A 23664-nucleotide genomic window follows, 5' to 3' on the forward strand; every position below is an offset into this window, starting at 1 on the left:
TATCAGATAATTTTTTACATTTAAAAACAACTACAATTATGTAAAAGTGATGTTTGTAAAACATTAATTACCTTGTGGTTATGTTCAATCCAAGAGTCATTGTCCTTTAACTCTAAAACCTCATGCAACAGAGAATTAAAAAAAAATTGTTCTCCAGTGTTATTAGCCCAGAAACAATGAGTAATCTATTGGAAAAGTTTTATATAAGAAAATGTTTTTTTATTGTATTTGGTATTTTCCAATTTGGAGATCAGTATTGTTATGAAAAAGAGATGGAGGAAGGTATATATTTTATATAAGTTATTACAAAAATATTATAACATTTGCATGTTACATACATTAAAAATAATATTTTAGCCCTGGTCAGTTGGCTCATTGGTAGAGTGTCGGCCCAGTGTGGAAGTCCTAGGTTCGATTCCCGGCCAGGGCACACAGGATAAGCGCCCATCTGCTTCTCCACCCTTCCCCCTCTCCTTCCTCTCTGTCTCTCTCATCCCCTCCTGCAGCCAAGGCTCCACTGAAGCAAAGTTGGCCCGGGCACTTGGGATGGCTCCATGGCCTTTGCCTCAGGCACTAGAATTGCTCCATTTTCAACGGAGCAATGCCCCAGATGGGCAGAGCATCACCCCCTGATGGGCTTGCCAGGTGGATCCTGGTCGGGCACATGCGGGAGTCTGTTTCTCTGCTTCCCTGCTTTTCACTTCAGAAAAATAGAAATAATAAAAATAAAATTAAAAAAATAATGTTTTATTACAAAAAAATGTATGTTTCTATCTTGGCCAGCTAGCTCAGTTGGTTAGAGCTCTGTCCTGAAACGCAAAGGTTGATGGCTCACTCCCCAGTGAGGGCACATATAGGAACAGATCAATGTTTCTGTTTCTTTCTCTCCCTCCTCCTTCCTCTTTCACTAAACTCAATAAACAAAAATTTTTGAAAGTATCTTTCATTACATGGGTGATTTTCAGACAAATAAAATGAAGTAATTTTTTTACTACAGTGAGTAAAATGCATGGAAGTTGTTATTTCAAGCTTACATATATGTGTTACTTTAAACTTATAAATAGGCATGAGGAGATAGATTATTTTCAGTTCAAACAATGGCACTGCTGAACACAGTCATGATTTATTTCTTTCATATTAGGGATCATTTCAAATGTGATGTGAATTAGAGACTTTTTGCGAGCAATGTCTTTTCACTGTTATGCTTCATTGAGTTGAAAACATATTTTCCCTATCAAACAAATTTCTATGTGTACAAAGAGGAGTGAGTTTTAGCTCTATTTCTTATCTTGGTCCATCAGACTGGAAAATTGATTTATAGTTATATATCTTTAAACACAATCTATTACAATGAAGCAGTTTGCAGATGATATGAAATTTGGATAAAGGTGGTAGCATCCTACTAAGTTTTTACACACATACACCTATCAAACAAATTCCAAGTCAGTGAACCCACCTTGTAATCAATTCTTAAAAATACATATTTGTAAGATTTTGTCCGTTATGTATTTACTGTAAAAATATAAATTGTGGATGGAATTTTAGTCTTCTTCTAGCCAGTTTATACAAGTCAACTGAAAAACCATTATGAGAACATAATGTTTTATAATATTAGGGCAAACATAATATCTATTTAGCAATAAATGTTTAGTAGATATATTAATCTTTTGAGTAAGAACAGGTATGATAGGAGAAGCCTTACAAAAGCTTACAACCGGTAATTATGTTATAGTGCAGTATAACTCGGGGGTCTAATCAATATTATTATGTTCAAATGGGCATAACCATCTTTCTGGGTTTTTGCGTATCCAATAAAAAAAATGAACATTTGGAACTATAGTTCTTAACTTTTATTTATGTATCAATTGTACGTATCTGTCTTTGAATCTAATTATTCTCTTGTCTTTTAATACAGTTTTTTTACTTTAACATGTAATTATCTCATCTTACATGAAATATAAATAAAATGCCAAAGTACAAGAAACATGAATTGGGTGGGTCCCAATGTACTAGTATTCTAGCGCCTTCTAGAAGAGCCTCTAGGGAAACTGTGAGAACATTAGTGTGGAACCAGTTTGAACATGCTAAGTTTTTATTAGACAAAGCTTTCTGTGTTCTCCCTCAGAGGAAAAGATAAGTTCAATAATGAAATGATTTTTTTTCCTTTTAATTTGAACGTATCTTGTTATAGTGAGAATTTGTCATTTTAAATAACAGGTTTTCTATCTTCCAAAATAGAAGAAAGACCCTTTAGAAGAAACAAATACCTTGAAAATACTTTAAAAACTGTCAACTGTCATGACTGTTAAGCCCAGGTCTTCTTCAAGAACACAACTGTAGATCCTACAGTTTTTATTTTGAAAATAAAGAGTACTGTCCATCCAAAAGTGATAGCAGTCGGTTAGCAATACGATCCACTGACCTCTGACTTAAGAGGGTCTCCCTTACTTTGGAATTAACCTTCTCAGTAAACAGATGCTGAAGAAAGAGGTCCATTTACAGAAGGAGGTGAAATAGCCAAAACTGCAGTAGTCTTCCCCACAATTTTTTTTTATGCTGCTCTACTTATAACTCAGAAGGCAATTTAGGAAATACATTGCCGCTTACCACACGTTGTCTTGACAGTGAAACATACTACCCTGGTCAGAGCCCCATTTCCCTAATGGTGATTAAAGCTGGGCAGAGAGCCCAATGTAATAAAAACAGTCTCAGAGCTTTTTCACTAACCTTAGTCTGGGAAAAGCAACATTGGGGGTTTTATTTCTTAAAAAATACACAATGTCCATATGATTAAATGCTCTTCAGTTTCTTTTTAACCCCAGGCTGCACATTCGGGCCTAGTCGTGCCAGCTGTTCTCTTAACCCATCACCTAAATATTGCTCTTGAATATAATCTGTCTTGATCCAAAGCCTTTTAAGTTTTCTTTATTATAATTCATCTTTCTTATACTAAACTAAATGTCTTTTTGCATTGGAGGAAAGTGAGCTCTCTGGAGAAAAATTAAAACAAAGGTTTTTTAAAATTCTGCATACATTAAGGCAAATCCTTTTTCCTGTCTTAATTGAATTCAGTTAAGCGTTCAAAAACTTTACCGCCAAGATGGGCTGAGCTATTTTTCTTTGTTAAATGAGTCCAAGCCCTGTTGGCACCCATGACGAAGGCCATACTGTGGGAGGGCAGGCTGCCAGCAGGTTTAACAGTCAGGCCAGGGCTTTGACTCCGTCTGCTCAGAGCTCCTTCAAGAGTCATGTGTCGAAGCCACCTTGCGGGCCAGGGGCGCGCGGTCTGCGGAAGGATTATTCTCTCTGCTTTTCAGATGGTAGATTGGGAGACAAAGAAAGGGAGCCATTCACTTTCTCTTATACAAAAACGAAACAAATAAAATGAGTGATGGATCGGGGGCTGCTGGGTGGAAGGAACGAAATAACCGGGACCACTTTTGCAACTTCGTATGGGGCTTCAACTATTTCAGAATAAGAAGTTATGTAAAAAAAAAGTAAAACAAAACAACCAGAACAATTAAATAGGAAGAAACCAAACTGTAATACATAAGTATGGCTTTATCTTTTAAAAAATCAATTAGAAATAAAGATAATAAAAAATAAATGAGTTTTGTTTTGTTTTGTTTTTTTACTTTCCATTGCTTTTGTGCTATGTGTGGGAGGCATACTCTGTATAAAACCCTTTACAATCGTAGTTAGTGGAGGAAAAGAGAGCACGGGGTTATTCTTTAACCAAAGCAAAGTGGACTTAATATGGCTATGTGAGTCTCTGTCTCTCCCTAGGTTTCCTTTCCTTCCACCTATCCGTTCTGCGCTCTGCTTCCACTCTGAGAGTTCTAACATTAACAGTATTGCTTGATTGTGCTCATCCTCTTGCACCAAGGAAGTGCCACTCGGTGAAGTTTAATACAGCCTGGCCTGGATCAGTTAAATGGGGGAGAAACAAAAAGTTCATGGCAAATGTCATTATTGCTACAGTCACCTATAAGGGAAGGACATTGGTTGCAGTGGTGAGGGGCCTGGCTTCTAGAATCAAGCAGCACAGATTCAAATCCTGATCATGTCCCTTTCATGTGACTTTTACTGCCTAATATCTTTATCTTTAAAAGGGGAGGGTGAGCATAACATTATCTATGTCATAAGTTTATTAAAAGGAATGTGTGAGTGGCCAGCGTGGGACACTCAGTGAGTATTAGCCTATTTATCTAACCCAGGGTGAATGTTTAGGGTTGCCAAGTCTTCAAAATGCTCCTGGGTATGTGAAATACAACTTACACAACATGAAACATGAACAATAAGAGATTCTTGTGTTGTGGACACCTGACATCACCACTATTCTGTTTCTTGTCGCACAGTTTACTTTCCCAATGTATATCAGGCCGGCACGTGTAAATAATTCAGTTTCTGCTGTTGTTTATCATACATTATTAAAATACCACCTAGCAGTGGCTGCTCTCTTTGACTCGCTATAAGGTTCTACATTTTTATTTTGTTGGTAAGTTTCTCATTTCTTTTCTAGACTTATCTAATTATAAATTATTTTAATGATGTCCTGGAATATCTGTCTTAAATTTAAAGGAGTAGCCCATATTTTGACCAGACATCCTCACTGTAAATGGGATGAAATTAAATAGGCTTTATAGACACCTTAGGGTTTGAGACAACTTTGTAAAGACGTGTCTAGTATTTACACAGTCACACAATTTTATTGACTTGCTTTTTCTTAAGCAGTTTCAATTATTTAGAAGCAATTATAATAGTGTTCTGAATAATAAAAAACAAAGAAATATTAACTTCTGATGTCCTACCAGATGCTGATTTATTTTCAACTTACAAAAGCAAATGATTATTTTCTTAAAGCAGTTTCGTAAAAGATATACATTTCTCATTTTATAAAGCTCTATATTTAATTATTATTAACAAAGTTTTTGTAAGTTTTTATTTGAATTTGCAGTTATCTTCTGAAATAATGTTACTAACCTTATAGATAACTTATATAAATCTTCATTATAGCAACTAAATTGATATTTACATTACATTGTCAGTGTAAGTGTATTTTAAGTCATGTTAAAACTATTTGCTTAATGTATAGGAACTGCGTCAATAAAGAATTTTTGATCAACTGTCTAGGACAAGATAATAAAGAAAGCACTTAAAATCTGAAGCTCAAATATGTTACTTAGACTTGCTTTGTTAGTTTTTCTTTTAAAGTAACAGTGCTGATCTCAGAGAGTTCTCTGAGGCAAAAGCATAATAAATGGATGAGTAATAAGAGTTTGGAGCCAGCAAATTACAGAAAAATTTAAAGATTGTGGTAATTGAACACAGTGTATCTTATTTCTAGCTTGAGTTGGAAAATAGCATAACTTTTCACTATATAAAACAATATTTTTGTTCAATGATGTTCTCTCACCCTCCCCCCCAAAAAGAGTTGGTAAATTATAAATTCTATTAGCCTCAAAGTGCAATCATTGAACATTCCACTCTTTTTCAAATTGTACATCAAAATAAAATTTTGAGTTGCTGGTAGAAACCCAGATGATTTTTGTATGATTAAACCCATAAACTTGTTTTATTACTGCTGCTTTTTTCTGTGTTTTACTTGAATGTCATATATATATATATACTTTAATTAATTATATATATATATATATATACATATAATTAAAGTGTGACCATTGAAGCTGCATTTGACTTTTTTTTTTTTTTTTGTATTTTTCTTAAGTTGGAAACGGGGAGGCAGTCAGACAGACTCCTGCATGCGCTCGACCAGGATCCACACGGTACGCCCACCAGGGGGCGATGTTCTGCCCATCTGGGGCGTCGCTCTGTTGCAACCAGAGCCATTCTAGCGCCTGAGGCAGAGGCCACAGAGCCATCCTTAGTGCCCAAACCAACTTTGCTCCAATGGAGCCTTGGCTGCAGGAGGGGAAGAGAGAGACAGAGAGGAAGGAGAGGGGGAGGGGTGGAGAAGCAGATGGGCGCTTCTCCTGTGTGCCCTGACCAGGAATCGAACCCGGGACTCCTGCATGCCAGGCCGACGCTCTACCACTGAGCCAACCGGCCAGGGCCGCATTTGACATTTTATAGATTTTTTTTCTCGCCATACCTTACATATTGAAATAGCTGATAGGCTTTTAGTGAAGTATGAACATTGACTAAGAATAGTTAATAAAACTTAAAATTAGTAGATGTATATGAAAGGGGAAGTATGATAGTGTTCTGCCAAAGATGAGAGTCTTCCCTAGGAAAAGGGAAAAACACAATAAAAATTTTAAAAAGAAAAAGGGAAAGATGGAACTTTAGAATATAATAATATCATTTTTCCGATTTGTAGGTTCTACTTACTGTATACTGTATAACCAGTTGACTTTATTAACTGGAACCTTGATTCCATTTGGAGGTATATTACTAGACTCTAGTTTACACAGAGACAGTACGACTATGGTATACTTTTTGTTCTCATTCAGTTAATTTGGAATAGAGTTGAATTGCTGGCTGAGTCTATGCATGGATACCTGGTAAAATAATAAAATATTCTTACAAGCTAGCATTGCTTTACTTGTTGTTGGAATCACATCTTATTCACTTTAAAAAGTAACTTGCAATTGACATTATCTAAAGCTCTTTTTTTCTTTTTCACATACTTACGTTATAGTGCATGGGCTGGTATTGACCAAACATGAACCTGCTTTATCAGTCTAAACAAATTATTTGAAGTTAATAAGACTTACTATCAGTATTTACCTATAATAATCATGATCTTTTCACCTATAAATAGAAAAGGAACTTAAATGGGTTTAAACTAAGATAAAAAATAACCAGGAGTGCTTACTGGTACAGGATGGGAGGGTCCAGGTTTTCTGGTGTAATCATTACGTCTGTCTTGTTCCTCTCTCTCTCTCTCTCTCTCTCTCTCTCCTGTCTTGTTCCTCTCTCTCTCTCTCTCTCTCTCTCTTAATCCTCCGTCCTTCCACCTCTCCCTCCTGCCTCATTTTATCTCCATCCACTATGCTCTGCTTCATCTTGTACTGGCTTCATCCTGAGACTTTCTCTTTATGGTGAAAGATAAGTAACGTTAGCTTCAGGTTTACTTGATAGTAGCACATTCTGTATTTCCCCACGCATAAGATGCACCCTTTTCCGAAAAATTTGGGGTCTAAAAACTGGGTGCGCCTTATACAGTGGTTGTAGCAAGTCAAATTCCAAAGATGGAACTGAGGACGAGGCAATATATGAAGACACTGATTTGTCATCAGACACAGATGAGGATGAACTAATGGATGGGAGTTTTGACAGTGATGAGGAGTTGTATAAATTTTATGATGAATAAAACTTGAGTTCAATAACTTTATATAATACAGTTTGTTTGTTTGTTTGTTTTTTTCAAATTTCAGGCCCCAAAACTAAGGGGCTTCTTACACATGGGAGCATCTTAAACAAAAAGAGACAGTCTCTCCCATGCAGCATTCACATACTGGGGAAGAGCCCCTTTGGAATTGTCACTAATTGTTTTCTTGTGAGGCCGACTCTGAGACAGAGTTTAATGTACAGGATAGTTCTTGGATTTAATGTCTGTCCAGTAGAGAAGAAGGAAACTGGATTGGGAAGAAGGAGAAATTGAGCTGCCCTGCCAGCCTCGTAACAGCATATCCCAGTGAGAGAATGCTTTTCAGAGTTGCCTCCCATTGGGTGAAGCTGGCTGGGTCTTTTACATCCCTGCATGGAGTCATCATGGGATGTGAGCCATGTAGGGAAGGGAGGCAATCTCTGAAGGGGCCCAACACTTTGCATCCTCCAGAGACAGCACTTCCTGTGGCTGGGGCTTCAGTCTTCCAGTAGAGCATCACAGTGTTCTCTCTGTCAGCCAGTCAGTGTGTCCAGAGAACAGAGTCCATGAACGGACCTCTCCTGTCTTATGGCTGAGGCTGGAAGTGGGATTAGACTGTGAACAGTCAACTCCATCTAAAGCATGTAAAATTGGCTTCTACAAATAAGTTGAATTCAGCTCCAAAAGAAGAAAAGGGAAGTATAATACCAATGTGTACATTAAAAAATTCTGACTTAGGTTTCTTTACTTTGAAATCAGGTTGTCTTTAGGTTTTTAAAATAAACGAAAGAGCCTGAGCAGGCAGTGGCTCAGTGGATAGAGTGTCAACCTGCGATGCTGAGGACTCAGGTTTGAAACGTCAAGGTTGCCGGCTTGAGCACGGGCTCACCAGGTTGAGCACGGCGTTGCTGGCTTGTGTGTGGGATCATAGACATGACCCCGTGGGGGCTAGCTGGAGCCTAAAGATCACTGGTTTGAAACCCAAGATCGCTGACTTGAGCCCAAAGTTACTGGCTTGAGCAAGAGGGCACTGGCTTGGCTGGAGCCCCCTGGTCACGGCACGTATGAGAAAGCAATCACTGAATAACTAAGGTATCTTTCTATCTGTCTATCCCTGTCTGTCCCTCCCTCTCTCTCTCTCTCTCTCTCTCTCTCACTAAAAAAATAAATAAAATGAAATAAACTGAAAAGTAACAGTAGAATTTTATTCAGAACATAGAATTTTATTCAGAACATAGAATTTGGATGTTTTAGTTCTAAAATTATTTTCTTTTGTTATTAAGTATTTACTAGCTCACAAATAATATAAATAAAAGGACAGCTAGCTTGCATGAACTTTATGCTTACACAGTGTATGATGTTACCGTGTTTTCTGAGTTAACATATATAAGAATACTGTTTGTTTTCAAAATAATGTATTTTTATTCATATGAATGAACTTACTTGAGCATGGAATTTTTTTTAATAGAGCATGTTACAAAAAAACACTATTAGAAAAAGCTGGGGTTAAGTATTTGACCAAAACCTCAAAGAGAGCAGTGCAATCAGTGTTGACACCCAATCTACTTATTCTTAAAAGCCTCTATTTGTGGTTGCATTGTGGAGACTGATCACGTCTTAACTCTCTTACTCAGCTGTAGCCCCTTGAAAACAGAATGCTATGCTTGCCTTGTATCTCTTAGGTCACATAGCATCTAACCCTGCACAGTGTAGACTCATAGAAATATTTGTAAAAATGAATGTGTCAGTAACTTAATTGTGCTGATTAAAATATAATAACCATGAGACATGACATTAAGTAAAATAACATCACCTCAGAAATTCAATGTCAGCTTCATTGACATTAGCATTAGTACATTATCTAGAGTGAATCTTACTAAAAACTGGGTAAATCTTTTCCTATTTGACATATATGACAATATGTGTTTAGGTTATTACATTATTAGTACAAAAAAAGTATCAGTCATAAGACGTAAGCAGATTTGCACAAATGCTCTAGAATGAAGAAAATTTATTTATTTAGCCTCTATTATATGCCAAGTTTTCTGATATGTTCTTAGCATACATTGTCTTATATAATCCTCAAAGAACTCTGGGAAATAAGTGTTGTTTTCCCCCTTTTAAAGATGAGAAAACTGAGGTTCAGCCATTGGAACACTAACTGGTTTAAAAAATTCTAAGATTCAAACACAAATTCACAAAGCAATGTATTCTGAGATAAAGTCATGAAGATGTCCGTAGGATTTTGTTGACTCTAAATTATGGATATCACATTAATGACTGTAAATGTGATCTGAAATTCTGTTATTAGAATGTTTTTCTTTTCTTTGACATACAATATATTAGTTTTGAGTGTACATATTTATACAACATAATGATTCAACGTATGTATCAATTTTGAAATGGTCATCACAGTAAGTCTAGTTATCATCTGTCACCTTACAAAGTTAACACAATATTGCCCTGGCCGGTTGGCTCAGCGGTAGAGCGTTGGCCTGGCGTGCGGGGGACCCGGGTTCGATTCCCGGCCAGGGCACACAGGAGAAGCGCCCATTTGCTTCTCCACCCCTCCCCCTCCTTCCTCTCTGTCTCTCTCTTCCCCTCCCGCAGCCAAGGCTCCATTTGAGCAAAGACAGCCCGGGCGCTGGGGATGGCTCCTTGGCCTCTGCCCCAGGTGCTAGAGTGGCTCTGGTCGCGACAGAGTGACGCCCCGGAGGGGCAGAGCATCGCCCCCCGATGGGCAGAGCGTCGCCCCTGGTGGGCGTGCGGGGTGGATCCGGGTCGGGCGCATGCGGGAGTCTGTCTGACTGTCTCTCCCCATTTCCAGCTTCAGAAAAATAAAAAAAAATAATAATAAAATAAATGAAACAAAGTTAACACAATATTATTAATAATATACCCATATTGTACATTACCTTTCCATATATAATATTTTTCTTAATGCAGGAATTTTGTACTGTGACCACAGAGGAAAATAATTTATAAATATTTTGCTAATATTTTTATTCCCAGAAATAATGCATACTCATTGAAGAAAATTTAATAATACAGAAAAATGAGATAAATCTAAAAGAAAAGAAAATTTCAAGCATTGGAAAGTGTACCTTGTTTTAATGTTGATTTATTACTTGACTTATACCAAGATTCAATGACATATTCTTTGTTGTAAAAAGAATCCTTGAAATCACTTACTATATTTTGTTGGTACAGTATACTTATCATGGTCCCTGTTTATATACAAGAAAACAATTTATTTTGAAATTTGAAACCAAAATGTTAGAATTCACTGCTCAAAGTCCCTTATGGCAATGCCAGAGTTTGGAATAAGTTTTTGAAAACTGGCCAAGCCATGTCAGCGTGTTTTGCCTTCAGAGAGCATACACCATTTCCTTTGAACCATCTTTTTTTATCAGCGGTGCATTAACAGAATGCATGGGAGGCTGGAAAGGTGCGTGACAGCTGGGAGAGATTTTTGTCGAGGCCTCTGAGCTTCTCCAGAAGATGGATGGTGCAGCTTTTCTGCCAGTTCCTTAGCTAGACCCGGGCTATCATCCCGTCAGGAAACTCGGTGCTGGACCTTACTGTGTTTCTGACAGTTTAGGTGACATTAGGACTTTCCTTTAATCTCCTGGAGCTTGAGTCTCTTTTCCAAGAGTAAGGACCCTGCACCCTCTCATCTTCCTAAGTATCATATAAAGAAAAATTCATTTGCATTTGGAAAAAAAAATGACTTTGACTCTTGCGGGTGTTGTTTGTGTTGACTGTGCAGACTGCCCCTGAGTGCAGCAGGCGGCTGGGCCGCCTCTCACAGCAGGGACTGTTGACTGATATGTGGTCAGTAGCTTATATTAACCACCAGGAAGTCCAGGCAGTTTCTTTGATGCAAGGTTACACTGAGTCTTATCTTTCTCAGTAAATTTACTTAGAAACAAATTACTCCTAGTCTGGAAATACCTCTTTTGTGTTTCCAATCTGTCTTTTTAGCAACTTGGTCTTGATTTGGAATGGCCCAAAAATAATGCTCCTCAGTTATTTAAATGTCCCTTGTCAGCTCTTAGTTAAAAACATGTTCCTGTGAAAGAACTTAAATCTTCTAGCCAGTTCCCAAAGGCGCACTGAAATGGGCAGAGGGAAACACAGTAGCAATTGTGCCGCATGACTGTGACTGTGACACACAACAGAAGTCGGTAATTGGCTTCCTCATTACAGACAGGGAGAGGCCTTTGACTCTCTCTAACTGCTAAAGAGTGTATATAGTTACTCTGCTGTGGCACTAGGTCCATCGATGGCTGAGTGCTCCGAGACGTGGCAAGGTGACCTGCTGTACGGGTTAGTTCCGGCTGTCTTCATGCGAGTCACATGGGACAGCCCTTCCGTGTCGCCTGACTGCTGTCAGAGCTCATTTCCCTCTCGGTTAAGTGGTTGAAGATGTTATGTACCAGCAGAAATTCTAGCCAATGGAATTGTAAATAATTTTGTGCCTGGCCCAAACAAGAAGATTTAATCAATTAGTTGTGGATGGATTATAGGAACCACCTTCTGCGACATCTTTGTTTTTATTATTATTATGTCAAAAGTTTGGAAATGAAGTATATGTTATTATTTGGAAACTTTTCATTGCATGACGATATAAAAAGTTAGGTCATTTGTTTTCCTTTGTCATTTGATTATTTTCTTTGTTACATGACATTTGACACTTGAGCAAGCTAACAATTGAGTATAGCCCATTACTAAAGATTACCTTTCATTGGGAAGCAGGTGTCATTCTTGAGAGCCAACTAAATCTAGGTCAACAGAGGTATCTTAGTGTACAGGACTAAGCAAGACTATATGTGGAAGAACTCAAAGTCCTACAAATGTAAGGTGTTAGTTTTAGTGTTGCACCTATATGACCACTAAAACATCACAGTAGTTCCCAAACTGTACTTTCTGTGCCCTTTCAGAATTCACACGAACGTGTTACCTTTACACTTTTTCACTTAAGGACAGGTGTAGGCCAGGGATCTGCTGGTTGAAATGTTCCCCTTGGAGAGGGTATAGGGCGACGTCAGGTTTTGCTGCTTTGATCAGTGTAATTTCAGCTTCTGCTTCTTTCTTGCTGCTGAAATTGGAGGTAGAGAAAGCTCCCAACCATCGTTCATTCTCTCGGCCCTTAACCTGCTTTCTTTTCCTCCTAGCAGTCATGATTCTCTTCATCTATTTGTGTTTTATTTATTTATTTATTTTTTTGCATTTTTTTGCATTTTTCTGAAGCTGGAAACAGGGAGAGACAGTCAGACAGACTCCCGCATGCGCCCGACCGGGATCCACCCGGCACGCCCACCATGGGGCGACGCTCTGCCCACCAGGGGGCGATGCTCTGCCCATCCTGGGCGTCGCCATGTTGCGACCAGAGCCACTCTAGCGCCTGAGGCAGAGGCCACAGAGCCATCCCCAGCGCCCGGGCCATCTTTACTCCAACGGAGCCTTGGCTGCGGGAGGGGAAGAGAGAGACAGAGAGGAAGGCGCGGCGGAGGGGTGGAGAAGCAAATGGGCGCTTCTCCTGTGTGCCCTGGCCGGGAATCGAACCCGGGTCCTCCGCACGCTAGGCCGACGCTCTACCACTGAGCCAACCGGCCAGGGCCTATTTGTGTTTTAATAGAGAAATACATGTTCCAAAAGGGCAGGAATAGGAACCTTGTTGGTAATTTACTGGCCACTATTACATCTCAATCCCTAGAAAAGTGCTTGCCATGAAGCAGGTATTCAAAAACCAGTAGTAAAACGGGTAAATAACTAACTCCCAATTGTACTCCATTTGCTTGAGAAAACATTCTTAGAGTAAAATTAGGAGGAAGCTGTGTCGGGGATCACAATTAGGCCATAAATATTCCATTTAGCTATGCTACCGTAATTCAATCATACTGAGGATTAAATCGACAGGATTAGGAATTTAACCACTATTTGTAGTATTTTCTTTATTGATTTAAATACATGATTGAAAAAATGTATTATTATAGGACTGCCTATATGTGAATAACAGGGAATAGAGACAAAGTTAATTTAAGCTGTTTTCACTCCCCTATAATGTTTTTGGGTAAATTGCTACTTCGGGGAAAATGAAAGCTTTAACCCTTGACTGTTATAGCTGAAGGATGATGGAGTCTGAGAAAGTACTTAGTGTTTAACCTGCAGTAACAACAGATCTGTTTCCTACATTAATGCTTTCAGACTTACAGGAAACCCTAATTTTTGCCGTAGCTACAGTTATTCCAGATGTAAGATTTCTCATTGTTATGTATAAATTCTTACCTCTTTTTTGGTCCCCTGTATGTAACATGAAATAGAGCAAGAGTATTAAAATAGATGAAAATGTTCTTTATAACAAACATTTTATACTTTTGGGGGGGATTTGCAATTTTTAAATTAAATTACACTGAAAATGATTTGTAACAACATTTGTAGGAGTTCGATACACCAGATTCACCCTGGAGAAAGCCTCAGACTCAGAGAAGTGGGTCCAGAAATGTGTGGAATGTTTCAGTTTGGCTGTTAGTGCCTTACTAGAGTTTTCAGGAAATTAGAGCTTTGCGGAACAGATTTACTTTATTGTTTAAGGATTGCCCATAGCTGTGTTTTCCTTTGAAATGCAAGTTTCACTGAGATGACAAAATAACCTTTCTGTCCAGCTCAGAGAATGTGTTCTTTTCAAATTGGAGAAGAATCTAGGTTGTGGATATTAAAAGACAATCTGATGTTACTCCTAAGAAACATTGCCTATTCCATGGGTGGTTCATGTGTATCCCACACCATTTCAAAACTCAGTAGGAAATCCAATTATTAATGAGATGGTGCTTTTTAAAAGATTTTGAATAAATAATAATGCATTCATTTTTCTAGAAAACCATTTCAAAGGAAACCTCGGATTTTAAAGACTAATGACCTGAGAGAGCAGATATAGGTTTTCATACTGCAAGAAACAAGCTACTGGCTTTTGCAGATTCCATCATCACTCAGCTGTTTCACCTCATTATCAAAATAAATGCATTGTTATTCAGATTCATTGTAGGTCTTAAATTAACTCCTATTGCTTAATTTTGTGTTTCATCAAAGGCCTTGCATATCTTAACTTCTTAAATTATTTATATGCCTAACATCAATAAAATAAAAATTACAAAGAAGAAAATAGAGAAAAGAAAAGGAGGGCCCTGTGTTGAGACTATGAAAAGCGTTTTTTTGTTTGTTTTTTTGCTGTAGATCTTGAAGGTAGTTTCAGCAAATTCTCTTAAAAAATAAATACTGCTGTCTTCCAAAATTTTTGCACCACTATAAAAATTAGAGAAGGAATACAAGAGAATGGGTACTTTTCATTTAAAAAATGTTTCTTTTTTTTTCTTATAGTTTTGCCGAAGCATGTTTACCCATATTGTTTCTGCCTGAATTTGAATGTAGTGGCATTCCTAAGGAATTACACAGCGAGGGACCATCAGTGTCCTCATTTAAAAACAGAAATGAAAAAAAAAAAACAACACAATTAACACTTGACAACACGGGGATTAGGGACACTGACTTCTCAGGTATAGTCAAAAATTTGCATATTAGATTTTGAATCACCCGAAACTTAACTAATAGCCAACTGTTATCTGGGAGGGAGCCTTATGTTAACATGAACAGTTAACGTATATTTTATGTCTTATATACTGTATTTTTACACTAAATTAAGCTAGAGAAAAACGTTATTAAGAAAATAAGGAAGATACAACATATTTATAGTACTGTACGTTTTTTTGGGAAAAAACAACAACAACAGAAAGTGGACCTGCGCAAGTCCAACTTGTGTTGCTTAACTGGGTACTCTGGTCACCTCCCATGTCCCAAAGATGGCACGCTGGATGAATTGTGTCTAAATTGTCCCTGTCTCAGTGAGTGTGGGTGTGAATGGCCCAGGGAAGGAAGTGTGCCCTGAGCAGCCAAGTGAAACTCTGAACTGGAATGAGTGGGCTGGAAAATCATCCTCTCACTTGTTTCTGTTCATCTTTCTTCAATGTATATATAGTTCATATTTATTTCAATGTTGCTAAATATTTGAAATGTTTTGGATTTTTATTTTGAAGTTTGATGATGTTGTGACCAGAAATATGGACTAGGATCTTATATCAATTAGCTGATGGTACGGTATATGTCTTTTGCCTGAAGTTCCAAAAACCTATTGAGGACAGTGGGTGAGGACTTTCTGTACTATAGTTTTTATGAAACACAGTTCATTGCCAAGACATTTGAAAGTTGTTCATTTTGAATGTGTACTTATTGTTATTTCTAGTTCCTGTGTCACTTGCTCATTTTTTTTCCCTGTGTTGTGACAGATTGGTGAATGAGATGCATTTCCCAGCATGGTACTGATCCTCTCTGTCTTTGACCTCTATTTCTAACCATTGTTGCAGCAGCTACGGTGAACATGTTAGAGGACAGAACATTCTGTTAAAAGGCATACCTAGTGCCTAGCTTCCTATGATGTTTTATATGAATAATACAAAGTCTAGAGGCGAAATTAGTTAGAGTGCCCATGACTCAGCCTCCTTTTCCGGGAAGTGACTCATTTCACATTTATATATCCCTGACTTTGGGCCATGTACCACATTAAGTGCTTGAGATACAAACATGGATTTGCTGGGTCATTGACCCAGAGCAGCCCACAGTCTGGGCAGGGAGGATATGGCATTCATTAAGAACAATAGGGACTTACACACAGTTGGTACTATATTAATGTTATAGCTATCTATCAAGGCAAAAATGTGATTAAATATTCAATATTTGTAGTCTGAGCTGGCAGGACAAGCTAATTCTATGATTTGGAACTTACGCATAAACTTCTGATTCTACCTTCATATATTTAGCCTAATTATATCAGCATAATTTTCATTCCTTTTTGTTTTCTTTTCATTTAAAGTAAGATTTCACTCTTTTGCACATCCCATAAAGTCATATGCTTCATGAATAGTCTAATGAATACCTTTCCTTGATTGTCCTGTCGGAAACTCAAATTTACTACGTCCAAAAAAGCCTGTCACTCTCTACTCTTGCTCAGCACCCTGATCTTCCTTCAGCTTTCCCTGTTTCTAAGAATGACACCATGTTTGTGGGAGCCTGAATCAAACCCTCAGAATTCTCTTGGCTCCTTTTCTCTGTCCTTTTGCCTTTTATAACCAACCAACCCGTAAGCCCTTATACACACTGCTATGGACTGAACTGTGTTGAATCCCTACCCCCAAGTGTGAGTGTACTTAGAGATAGGCTTTTAAGAGGTAGTTAATGTTAAATAAGGTCATGAATGTTGGGCCCTAATTTGACAACGACCATGTGAGGACACAGGGAGAAGGCAGTTGTCTACAAGCCAAGAACCAGGAAGAAAAGTCTCTTACTAGAACCAGGTCAAGCTGGCACCCTGACCTCAGACTTTCAGCCTCCAGAACTGTGACAAAATAATTTCTATTGTTTAAATCACCCAGCCTATGGTATTTGGTTATGGTAGCCAGGATGAACTGAGACACTGGCCTGTGCAATAAGTTAAGAGTATCATTCCTTCTTTGTATTGACACTGTCTCTACCTGAGTGCACACTGGTCATTACCATTCACACGGACCTCTGAAGTAGAAGGTCTTTTGTCTTTTAATCTCCTCTCCTCTCTGATCCAATCTACACAGTGTTGCCAGATTAAATGTCCTAATTATGCAATTGTTGAATATAAAACCTTTTGTGGTTCACTTTAACACAACAAAATTAAGTATTTAGTTACATAACCCTCAGCTTGTCATTCAAGGTCATTACTCCCTATATACACCCAGCCTAGCCTTTCACCGAATTCTTGCTCTTGTGTGTTGCTCTAGCCAAGTAGGACTACAGGAGTTTTTCTAAACATCCCCTGGGCTTTGCTTCTTTCATTACTTTGTTTCTGCTGAGTTCATTGTCTGACTTGGTGTCCTTCCCATTCCATTCCCTCCCATCAAAATCCTTTGCCTTTTTCAAGGCCCAGCTCAAATGCACCTTCTGTGAATCCTTATCTATAGAACAGGATTTCATTCCTTTCCCTTCTTTGATCTCTGGTAGCTCTTTTCTGGCATTTCTCTGTGACAGCAGGCATGTTCTGCTTTGTGCCTCGGCCTTTTGTCTTTTCATAGCCACCTCTATCCCACTAGATTCTAAGTCAGCTCCTGGATGACAAAGAACTTTGGATCCCTGACATATTAAACAGTGTTCTTTAAAATAACAAATAGACAAACAAAAAACTTCTATGGATTTTAAAAATATAAAAATGATAAACAAATAAAAACACATTTATGAAAAAAAAATTGAATAGATGTTTAATTTGCCTTGCAACTGCAGTATTCCCTCTATTTGTATCTGTAACTTGAAACTCAAAGCAGTAACTTTTCTATTACTCATATGGTAAGCGTTTCTGTAAATTGAGACTCAGATGTCCCTTTAAGAAGGGAGAAGAATTGGAAGTGTGAAAAAGTGGCCTTTCAGCTGACGATTGACCTTGTTAATCTAATAGCTAAAATATGTTTGGTATTTTTAAGTTTTATTCCTTGTGAGGTGTAAGCAGGCATACTTCAGCTTGCTATAGTATAGGCTTTATAATTTGATCCGACCATCACAGTATGCTTTATAACATGTAGGTATGAGATCATGTCTCCTCAGAAAAAGAAAAAGAAAAAAGCTTTAGCAATGAACTCTCAAGACTGTTTTGTGACATTTCCTTTTTTTGTGTGTGGTGTGGAGAAGGAGCCCTAGAGGATGGCGAGGTGCTGCTTTGAAAATGCTGATAAGTTAAGCTGCCGTGGAGCAGATGCTGAATCCTATTGATAAAGAATTTCATCTGAGCCCTGCTTATGGCATTGTTTAGCAAGATACTACACGGAAAGTCCTGCCCCGTGTGTTTGAAACGGCAGATGTTCACAGTGCAGACTGAGCCTTGGGGCTACATAAATCTCCGCTATTCTGGGCCTATTTGCTCAATAACTGGGTTGGCTGGAGGAGAAAAAAAAAAGTTCAGAGAATTATTTACAAAGCAGCTGCTTTTGGTGCTGCAAATAGAAGTGATCTCTTTAAGATGAGAAAAGCAAACAAATAAAAACCCCAAGAGAACTTGAGTCCACCCCATCAGGTCAAAATACGGACACGGCTTCTCCCTCAGAACTTTGTTTTCATTAAATATCTTTGATACAAGTTAGGTGGTGTGATAATGGGACATTCTTTTTTCTTATTTCTGCCCAAAGGAATTTTCAGCTATTTCTTTAAATTTGGCAAAGCACCAGGAAAGTAAAACACTAAGCACCTTCATTCATTTAACAAATACTACACTACCGATATTCTTTTCTTGCTAAGCCTGTGAGTTCAAATACAAGGTTCACGTATCTAAAATAGCATTAATATTTTAAATAAAGTATATATTTGACTTCTGCTGTACTGTATTAAAAGAAAAACACTAGAGGTTTTGGAGATGGGGCTAGGCTGGGGGGAGGGGGGACAAGTTAGAATGTTTCCCCAATCACATTCTGAAACATAAAGGCTGAGTTTGGAAAAAAAAAAACTCTACAAGAAGCTTTTCGTTTTTACTATGAAAGTGTACAGTGAGAGTGCATATAGAAAAGATAAAATCCAATCTTCTTAAAAGAATATTAAAGCCATCAGGACATTGACCTAGTATGCCGATGGGCTCTGAGGAAGGAATGGCTGTGGACAAATGGCAAACTGAGGATTAAAACGGCACACAAACAACCCTGCGGTTCTCTGTGGTCTTTCCATGGCTCCGGGCAACTTAGGAACCACCTCTTCCTAGGGAATGATAACTGATCATCAACATGGCTGACAGGTACCAAGGGGAAGCAGTTTATCACCCCAAAAGATGGTTTCTGGGATGTTATTTTAAGCTGGTTATTTTAAAGAAACAAGTGATTCAGAAGTAAGCTTTGATCCTCCCCTTGCCTGCCCAAAGGAAGGAAGCTCTCACCTCAGTGTAATATAAGCTAACGGGGAGCTCGCAGGGGAAACCAAAGTCTGTCTGTTCGACTCCCCTCAGGGCCCCATTGCACTGGACGGTCCAGCAAGAATTTCTCATGTTTGCTCTTTCTCATCTGCCTGCAGATTGCCTACTTTCCCTTTGGAAATACCCCTCCTTAGACCAAAATGTCATATAAGCCTCAACTGCCCAATGTGTCCTAGGATCTCGTATTCTTAGGGAGCCTCGTATGTACATACATAATACTTTTGATCATTTTTTTCTGTTAATTTATTAGTCCAGCCAGAAGCGTTTAGAAGGGTAGAGGGAAAATAAATTTTTCAATCCTCACAGTACATATATGTTGTGCACCCACTGCTTGTTTTTTGTCTTTCATCCCCTAGAGTCTGTGTGTACGACTTCTTGCACCCACAGGAGTGTACTTGCACATGCACCTGTGTGTGCACACATGATCATATGTGTCTGGTTGCTCAGTGTGATGAACCACTGTCCTTTCCACTCTCTTAGGATTTTTCTTCTTATTTTAGGAAAATATTTTTTCCTCTCCTTTTTCTTCTCACTTTAATAGTTTTTTTTTAATAGCCCTCCTTTTTTTGTTTTCTTTAAGTTTATGGAGTAAAAAATGAAACAAAACAAAAAACTGTGCTTAACAGTCTCCCAAACTCCCTCAGTTTATGGCATCCCAGTATCGCTGTAACTTTTTTCCTGTGCCCCTGAGCCAGAAGAAGTGCTTCACAGTTCCATTAATGAACACAATGACTGTTTATGCTTTAACAACAACAAGCCTTTAGAAAAAAATAATACATGCAAATCTAAAGAAAAAAAATCTTTTAATTTATACTTAGAATCCCATAATTACTTAGTAATGGGTTATGTGGTTTGTTGGGTACCTCCCAGCCCTCAAACCTAAGTCAGATTAGATATTATCCTCCTATTTTTTATTATTTTATTATTTATTTTTAGTGTGTGAGAGAGGGACAGACAGACATGAAGGAAGAGAGATGAGAAGCATCAATTCATGGTTGCGGCACCTTCGTTGTTCATTGATTGCTTTCTCATATGTGCCTTGACCAGGGAGCTCTGACTGAGCCAGTGATCCCTTATTCAAGCCAGTGACCATGGGGTCATCTCTATGATCCCACGCTCAAGCCAGCAACCCCACACTCAAGCTGGTGAGCCCACACTCAAGCCAGCAACCTTGGGGTTTTGAACCTGGATCCTCTGTGTTCCAGGCCAATGCTCTACCCATTGTGCCACCGCCTGGTCAGGCTCATATTGGTTTCAGTGCAGTGTTTTTATATCATAAACATCATCAAAAATCAATTTTGGAAAATTATGGCATCACTGAAATGAATATTATATCTAATATTGAATCTGTGAATTGCTTCAAGCTATTCGTATGTGTGGTACCTGATGGATATTGCCGTGTTTTTTCATATATTAAAAATGCTTTACCATTCTCTGAATTTACTCTTACATCTTAGAGTATTATGATACACAATTTGGAAACTGTTGAGTTTATAGCAAAAAAAAATTGTATGAGAGTAAAATAAAATCAGATGCTTGAAGTGGAAGCAGACATAGTAAGGCCATTAATCTTAAAAGTCCCTCAAAATGTCCTCAAATTCTTCTTTTTAATTTCCACCTATTATTTTTATCCACCTATTATTTCATTCTCTTGTGATAAAGTTTACTTTTCTCAAGCACTTGCCTTAAGATTAAAAATAAAGAATTTTATTTCTAATCATTTTTTGTTTATTAGTACTTCATTTATATTTTAAACATTACATATATAGGTATACATGATGATTAAATATACATATACATAAAATGATTACTACAGCCATACTAATAACTTATGATCTCATTAAAGTATATGAATATTATTTTAGACTATTCTTTTCATTAACTAATTACCATTACAGGTTAATTTAGCTTTTGAACTAAAGCTAGGTAGGTATCCAATAATGAACTATTTCTAACAATGTCATGTGGAACATATTCTAACTTCCAATGAGTTAACTCACAAACACACTTCTGGAAGCTAACTTACCTTTTTTTAATTGTACATTTAGGCATTGATACCCCAGCATAAAGAATTTCACTCTATGTCACTTTGAAGTTATTTTCTTTCCTGACTGTCCAAACCACAGGCACACTTTTGGCGCAGCGGTTTGGAGTTTGCTCGTTGCCTGGGGTTCCCACCTTTGTAACTTCCAATTGTGAACGTGTTTCTCGGCACAAATTAGTGGCAAGGCTTAGGGATAAAGAAGCAAAGTGGCGATGGGAGAGCTTGCCACTGAAATTGTCTTTGGTGACTTTTTTTGCCTTTAAACAGATTACTGATCCTGGATTAAAAACCTGCAAACTGTCTATGGATGGTAAATCAAATCAAGGATCCAAATGCATCAGCTTTATTATTTTTAATTAAACATCTTTTAAGATAAATGTTAGCACAATGAGTACAGAATTTTTTGTTTTAAAAACTTTTGCCCTGGCTGCTTGGCTTAGCGGTAGAGCGTCGGCCTGGCGTTCGGGGGACCCGGGTTCGATTCCTGGCCGGGGCACACAGGAGAAGCGCCCATCTGCTTCTCCACCCCCCCCCCCTCCTCTCTGTCTCTCTCTTCCCCTCCCGCAGCCGAGGCTCCATTGGAGCAAAGATGGCCCGGGCGCTGGGGATGGCTCCTTGGCCTCTGCCCCAGGCGCTAGAGTGGCTCTGGTCGCGGCAGAGCGACGCCCTGGAGGGGCAGAGCATCGCCCCCTGGTGGGCAGAGCGTAACCCCTGGTGGGCGTGCCGGGTGGATCCCGGTGGGGCGCATGCGGGAGTCTGTCTGTCTCTCCCCGTTTCCAGTTTCAGAAAAATACAAAAAACAAACAAACAAAAAAAACCTTTTGGCTGATGTTTTATAGTACAAGCTTGAGATGTATTCTTTAAATAAATAAAAACTGCTAAAAATAAAAACAGGACCTAATTTGGTCGTGGAATATATGTTTCTAAGTGAAATCCAGAAAATAAGTTTACGTAGCATACCCTTGTTATAAACGAATGTGTGTCGGCCAGTACGTTTTACGGTGCAAGGAACCAAGTAACTTCATTTTCCTCCTAAGTAAACGAAAAAACACTGTCATTCAACTGACTTAATTTACAGGATGTTTTTCTGTTTATCTTTCAGACTTAATTGATTTGATCCAAGGTATTTTGTGACTGCTGGCTGGAATTGAGGTTGAAGGTAGGTTTACATTGATTATAAATAAACTGTGAAATAATAGAGACCCCCAGGCCTTTAGACAGCTGGGTTAGAGTAGTCGTGCACAGTGTGGTAGAAAGCTGAACTTAGTGCAAACTAGATACCTTTCAAACTTGAGGCACTTACAAATGTGCTTTCCTGAGTTGTGTTTGTTTTTGTAGTACTACACTCTGTTTGATTATTGTTTCATTTATTTTAACCTGTTTTACGAGCTGAAAGTCTTTAAAAAAAAGATCCAATTCAAATTCATTCATTCAATAATACGTATCAAAAGAATGACTTTTTGTGAAACTAAGAGACATTGATAAGAGTGTGGTGGTTGGGGGGGGAGGGGGGAATGGGAGAGGGAAAGGGGGAGGGGGAGGGGCACAAAGAAAACAAGATAGAAGGTGACAGAGGACAATCTGACTTTGGGTGATGGGTATGCAACATAATTGAACGACAAGATAACCTGGACTTGTTATCTTTGAATATATGTATCCTGATTTATTGATGTCACCCCATTAAAAAAATAAAATTATTAAAAAAAAAAAAGAAGTAAAATAAAAACAGTTTTATTAAAAAAAAAAAGAATGACTTTTTGGCAAGGTTGGTTCACATTTTAAAGAATGGTCAGTTTTCTAAATTGGCAGAAAAACACTTGAAGCTCACGGTTTGGTACTCATATTACTGAGGAGGTAGAGCTGAAGAATTGCTTAGCAATTGCAAATTTCAATTAAAAGAGCAGAGATTTAAGATGTCGTTCCTTTTTGTTCTATTTTCTTGTCAGTTGGTTTTATGGGAGACCCAAACCAGCTCACCTGAGTTGAGTGGAATAGTAGTCTTAGAGGGCACCCACATCAGCGGGCTTAGCACTTCTCTTATCCTTTCCATGTTTTCCTCTGAAAGTGTATTCAGACTTTAAAACAAAATAGACCCTGATTGAAATGAGGACTTTTGTTGCTCATAAAAGAGCAAAATGCCATGTGTTGTTAATCTTTTTGTATTGGCTTTTTTTTTGTTTGTTTTTCATTTTTCTGAAGCTGGAAACAGGGAGAGACAGTCAGACAGACTCCCGCATGCGCCCGACCGGGATCCACCTGGCA

At 38.3% G+C, this 23664-nt stretch overlaps 2 protein-coding genes across 22 annotated transcripts in view; one reads left to right on the forward strand and one right to left on the reverse strand.

The window, feature by feature from the left end:
- The window catches only part of MAP2 (microtubule associated protein 2), a 300424-nt gene that overhangs the window by 59734 nt on the left and 217026 nt on the right, over window positions 1-23664 (forward strand). For 20 of the 21 annotated variants that reach the window (XM_066345316.1, XM_066345323.1, XM_066345324.1 and 17 more), the window contains exon 2: window positions 22505-22561. The exons of the other annotated variant lie outside the window; for it this stretch is intronic. The gene's annotated coding sequence lies outside the window, so the exon portion shown is untranslated. The remainder of the gene's footprint in view (window positions 1-22504; window positions 22562-23664) is intronic. 21 annotated transcript variants of the gene reach the window in all.
- ACADL (acyl-CoA dehydrogenase long chain) overlaps window positions 1-23664 on the reverse strand; it is a 711748-nt gene that overhangs the window by 49486 nt on the left and 638598 nt on the right. The window lies entirely within an intron of this gene.

Source organism: Saccopteryx leptura, chromosome 7 (genome assembly GCF_036850995.1).
Source record: "Saccopteryx leptura isolate mSacLep1 chromosome 7, mSacLep1_pri_phased_curated, whole genome shotgun sequence".
Taxonomy (NCBI): Eukaryota; Metazoa; Chordata; class Mammalia; order Chiroptera; family Emballonuridae; genus Saccopteryx; species Saccopteryx leptura.